This window comes from Photinus pyralis, unplaced genomic scaffold (assembly GCF_008802855.1).
Source record: "Photinus pyralis isolate 1611_PpyrPB1 unplaced genomic scaffold, Ppyr1.3 Ppyr1.4_LG1, whole genome shotgun sequence".
Classification (NCBI taxonomy): domain Eukaryota; kingdom Metazoa; phylum Arthropoda; class Insecta; order Coleoptera; family Lampyridae; genus Photinus; species Photinus pyralis.
Genome location: NW_022170249.1, coordinates 69,570,493 through 69,576,793, shown reverse-complemented (window position 1 = coordinate 69,576,793; position 6,301 = coordinate 69,570,493).

Below are 6,301 nucleotides of genomic sequence, written 5' to 3'. Positions count from 1 at the left end.
TCGAGTACTTCAACGTGGAATAACCAAAAAATGAAGCACTTTTCGGGGAAAACTTATGAATACTTTTTTAAAGTGTTTGAAAAAACCTTTCTTTTTGTTTTTAAGAAAAGTTCCTAGCATCAAAACTAAGTGAGTTACGTTCAAAATAAAGTTGGTCCTTCTTTTTTGGTAAAAAAAATCAAGGAAATCACCCCCTAATTAGCACCCCAATTGTAATTAAGCGTTACTGCTTTACAGTTTATTTATATATTGTTTATATCAGTGTTTCCGATATGTCTCGAAATTGCGGACCACCAAAATTAGACACTAGTATCATGAGGACCCCCAGAAACAGTTTCAATAAAAACTAAAGCAACTATTGCGTTTTTTAAATATGTAATTTGTAAATAATAATTAATAGAAAACTTATGAATAATAAAAAATAAAAGAAAATACAATCAATACATTATAAAACTTACAAATTTAGATTTTAATGAGAAAAATGGAACACTGGTTTTTACTGCCTAATTTTTTGTAAATCAGGTCTAATATTTGAAATTTTTAACTTTATATCTGAAGCAACATCCAGTCGATTTCTTTGTTTTGATTTTAAAAGAACGTATACAAAGAAAGCCTGTTCACATAAATACGTCGTGCAAAAAGGACTCAAATGTTTCATAGCCTTTTCGGAGAGCTCGTTGTAATCAGAATTAACTTTAATCCAAAACTGAATTAAATCGTTGTCGTTAAAAATATCTTGTTTAGAACTGCTACAAGACAGGTCGACGAGATGTTCTTGTTGTTTTTCTGTAAGACTAGCGTTTTCTTCAATTCTGGAGGTAGCGAACGGATTTTTAATCCAGCAGTTTTCAATTTTTCATTATTTGGCGCCAAAAATATTCACGAAAACTTATAACTATATTCCGCAAATGCTCATAAATTATAAGTTGAACCTTTTGTGGCAAAATTTTTTCCTCGGATTTCAAAAACGAATCTAAAGGCGGAAATGTAGGTACTTAAAGATGATTGTTCCACACGGTTGGCCCAAATTTTTGTATGGTGGCTTCTATTTTTTCTTTAGCTTTAAAAACATTCTATACTTTTGCCCTGTAATTGTAGATTCAATCCATTTAAAAAAGCAAAAATAACGTGGGTTCGGACGGTTCGCGGACCCCCGAAAAACATGTCGCGGACCCCCGGGGGTCCGCGGACCACTATTTGAGAAACACTGGTTTGTATGATCTGTAAGTTTGACCTGTGCAAAGTGCTTCTTTTTGAAAAAAATGAGTTTTGAAGTAAAAAAAAATCGCAAAATTTTAAAAAATTGCCTTTTTTTCTAAATAACTTCAAAAGTATTAGTGATACGAAAAATTTACAAGAATAAAAAAATGTAGCTTTTGCTTTTCTGAACATTTTGCTTTCTGTTTTTCTGTAAAACAAAAATTGGTTAAGATATGGCTGTTCAAAGTTTGCATACACTCGTCATTAGTGACTTATTCGAGCCCTTTCAACTACAACCCTTTCAAAAATAAAGGTTTTAAAAAAATTAATTTGAATAATCTTATAGCTTTTAAAAAAACATACAAAATGGTTTTTTAATGTATATTTATTCTGATATTTATTTAATCAAAATAGCAAATCAAAATAGCAAAGAAATCTAAATTTAATGTTACTGTATAATTAAATAATCCCAAATTGCTTGAATTTACAATTATATGATTAATAGGGGTAGTTTCCACTCCTAAAAAATCAACCAACGGCACAAGTCCAATTTTGAAGTGGAGGGTAAGACTAACCTAAATCCAAATTTCCATGCAAATCAATGGAGTCAAAGTATTTTATTTTTAGGTAAGATTTAAGGGTTAAACTGTGATAAAATCTTAAGTTATGTTGTTTAATGTTAATTGATATTTATGCACTCCTTTAAAAGATGATTTGAATCAATTACCCGCTTTAATTTACAATTATACGCTTTTTTTCTAATAGGGGTAGTTTTTTTCCCTAAAAAAATAAAAAGTAACCCTGGGTTCAACTTTGAAGTGGAGGGTAAGTAGAACCTAAATCCAGATTTTCATTCGATTCGGTGGAGACGCGGAAAATTACACAGTATCGCCGTATTCCACGTTCATTTACTGGCCTAATAGTTTTTTCTGGCAGCCATTTCTAAAGTGGAAGGAAAATCACTTAATATTCTTCAATTTTCCAATGTTGCGTTTTTTTTATTTTTTTTTTATCATGAGTAAATAACAATGTGCAGAAGTGCAATAAAATTACATGTAAAAAAACTCATCCTCTCCCTTAAAATATTTAGGGAAGAGAGCAACTGAAAATTATATAGGGCGATACGCTAAAAACGTAGTGGATTCATTTTCAGGTGTTAAAACTCCATCTTACTTTCAAGTTTTGAGTATAAAATTTTATATTCATAACTACAAGGGGGGCCTCTTATAAAAAAAACATTTTGGGAATTTAGAAATGTAATAAAAGTGTTTTTTTACCTACCCCCCCATTAGCGGTTCAGCCCTCATTTCATGGAAGGCAACCAGGTCCTACAAATATAAGTACTCAATACATGACCCTTTACAACTGTGCATGTTTTATGCATAGTTTATTAATTACAATGACCAAATAATTGAAACGAATACAAAATTGTCCATTTACAGTTTCGTGGATATCAGACATATCTCCCTCATTACGTCGAATTAATCGTGGTATGCTGAATGCAACAATTATAGTAACTCAGAGACAGATGCCGCCTACCCCAACACCGTTTAACGTGCCCCTTTGCCTACACAGTACACACATGCGGTGCACTTGCTCTGAATATCAAAGCAAATGTAAATTTGCGTTCGAGTACATTTTTGTATGTTTTCTACGTGAACGTTTATATACCAAACTACCGTATGATTATGTTTCATGCAGACAATGCACAATGTATGAATAACATATACGTGCAGGGCGCACGGTCCTTGTGACGATGGTGCCTCATTTATATATAATATTTAGCAATTAATTCAAGTACATTTATTATTATTACATGTTGAATTAATTCAAATAAAATTCTTATAACACTCTCCTAAAAGAGCGATCTCTAAATCTAATTGCAATAGAAATAAACCTACTCGTCAGAAATAATTTACCCTAATAAATAATTAATTACTGCAATTGAAGCAAGTCGCTAACATTCTACTGATGGAAATTTTCAACGTCTCGCGTCCAAAGTCCACAGACCTGCTTTCTGGAAGATTTTGCGTACTTACTACTTAGCAAGTGGATATCTTCTTTATGGAAACTCTTCAAAATTTAACACTGACCGGCGCATAATAATCGCGGACTGGTTAAAACAAACGCACGATGTTTAATGAAAAGGCGCTAGCTGACGAAAACAAATCGCAAGCTTCTTTTGGACTACGGATGTATTTTCGTCGATGGAACTGATTCGTTCGCATCTTTATTGAGCTTTATTGTTCAGTAGTCTTCTCTATAGTCTCCGATAATTTTGCAAAGTAATCCAACTTAAAGTTCAAGAAATGACTTTTTATGCTCATTCTATTACTTGTTAAACTTATACCGTTTTTTAGCGAAGGTGCTTTATATAGTGCATAACACTTTATAAGTAAAGGATTTCTAAGAACCTTTTCTGCACTTGCCTACCGTACGTAGGATTTTCTGTTTGGTCCGTTCTCTGACATTTTGTTGCATGAAAACAAGTATGGCTTTAAAGTAATAATTTGTGTCTTATGGACATAACATAGTGCGTTCAGCGGCGTATCTAAGGTATGGAAAACCGGACACGCCCCCTCGGCGTTGGCGCCATAGTTGAGAGGGAGATGAGGGAGACCAGTTGGCACTCTTTCGAAATTCCGAAAAACTCGAAACTGGTAACTGATGGTTCGAAATACTCGTATTTCCTGATAACCAACCCGATGCAAAATTTATGCACATTTCATTCATTTATTTTATAATAAAAATAATCTGGATAATAGATTTTTAATGGGGCCCAATTACAGTAGTTGCTATTCGCGTCATTCCACTTCGCTACGCCACTGAGTGCGTTTTTTTTAAAATGGCTCTAGTTACACAGCAATCTTATGAAGCATTGAAAAAAGAAAGAAGGGGAAACCAAAACTTCTATAAAATCTTAAATCAGAGGGTTGGTGCAGACTTGTGCTTTAGCAGGAAGATAAGTCATATCGATTGTTGGGTTCAATTGAATAATTTTGGAAATTGCACAAGGTTAGGTCGATTCGGTATAAAAAATTGCAATGTGAAACGAAAAATTGAAATTTACATTCCGAATCTCTGGACCTATGAAAAGTTTTGGAAATTTTTCCTTCTTTGGTTTTTAAACGGAATTTTTTGCAGAGAAAATATGGTAAGGTACAAATTATCACTTTTCCTACAAACACTGTTGGATTACAAATCCAAAAATCAGTTATTGTTGTAATTGTTGAATTGAGGAAGGTTTTTTTTATAATAATAAAGCATAATTTTTCATTACTTATACCTGAATTACAATATCCGTTTTGAGCACTCAAATGCGCGCGAAATCGGGCCTTTACAACACAAGTGCTTTAAAGGTTGCTAGGTAATGTTACTTCAAATATGACATGTAACTGTCAGCTGGGGATCAAATAAAAAATCTTTTTAGGTCGCTCTCTGTAAATGCAAAAGGTTTATTTGGCTTGCACCTATTCTTTGTTTGAAGCTCTCACAAACGCATGTAATGTTTGAAGTTTTGAATGAACGCACCATAGGATAGAAAATTTAAATACCTTTGACATTTCCTGCAACGTCGATGTCCTTGTTCATAAGATGCTTGCCATTCATCCACGAAAACAACTTTTCATATTCTTCATAATAGATTTTAGTGGCTTTGGATTTTGCACCTACCAACTTTTCTTCCACTTTTGCAACAATCCATTGAATGGACGGTGTATTATCGTATTCAACCGAAGTAATTTTATTTACATAAATAGTGATTTTTATAAGCAAACGTCAACTGACATTTCCATGGTAATCATGGAATTACGAATAAACAACCCAGAAATGTATTCGAGTATAACGTCAATATGATTTCATTTTATTTCCCATATTTTTTAATTTTTTTTATTTCGAAGGAAATTACTCAAGAAAAACAGAAGTAGATTTTCTGCGTAAGATCCAAACATGACAACGGATTCGCTCTCGGGTCCTTCCTTAGGGGGAGTTTAGTGTCAAAAAATATAAAAAAAATGACCAGAACCTTCCTTCCGACCGCCCTAACTTCCTCATACTTGAGGTATCAATTTGAGGATTTTTTCTTGAGGAAAACTTAATGGGTAATTGAAGGACAACTCGAGGAAGATTGAACTTGATGGGGCCTTGAGAGGAATTTGATGGGAATCCTAAAAACCGCTAATGACGAAATTGAGACAAGTAGCTGAGTTGAGCTGAAGGCAGTTTAAAGCGAACTTAAAGGAAAGTTGAAGGAAATATCAAGGGAAAGTCGGGTAACACTTAAAAAAGGAACTTAAGAAGAACAACGAATTTAAATAAAACCGAAAAAATTAGAGGATCATCGGTTTTTTTTAAAAATTTAAATCAGATTTTTGGTGCATTTTCCAACGAAATTGGTCAGCCACTTTCTCTGTCCGTCCGTACGAGGCCTTAACTACTACAGTTTTCAATATATTTAGATCGTTCTTTTTTAATTCGGTAGCTTAAAACTTTGCCAGCTGAGCCAAGAAAAATCTTGACGATTAATGTACGCATGCGCAAACTGCGCATTATCAACTTTCTTATTTATTAATATATTTAACTGAATTTAAAATTTAAATTATTATTTTTTTAAGTAGCAATAGTTTATTAATTTATATACTTATACTATGCTTATATATTTATTTAAATAAAATTCAACCATAGATACTTCTAGTAAAGGCAAACATATCGCATATAGTAAAAACCAGATGTGCGCGTGCGCAGATTGCGCAATGCCAACTTTCTTATTTATTGAGCTATTTCTTTGAAACTTTAACTACATACAGGGTGTTTTTTTGGGAGCTTTAGTTAAACGTTTCTGGGAAAGTAAAAGAGGTAGGTTTTTGAAAATTTGTACTTAGGAGTTACTCTTAATGCCGAATCGATGTAAAATATTTTCAAAATGGCCGCACTTCCGGAAACACCGGAAGTAGATAGTAACTTCGTTATTTCAAATGGCAGTCCCTATTTTTTATTGCATTTTGGGATTCTACGATTACCATTTATGGTTTTTAAGTCATTATGGCGGATGCAGATGGTACCTTGATAATTGATCACTTGAAATCGGTTGTAGTCATGGCAA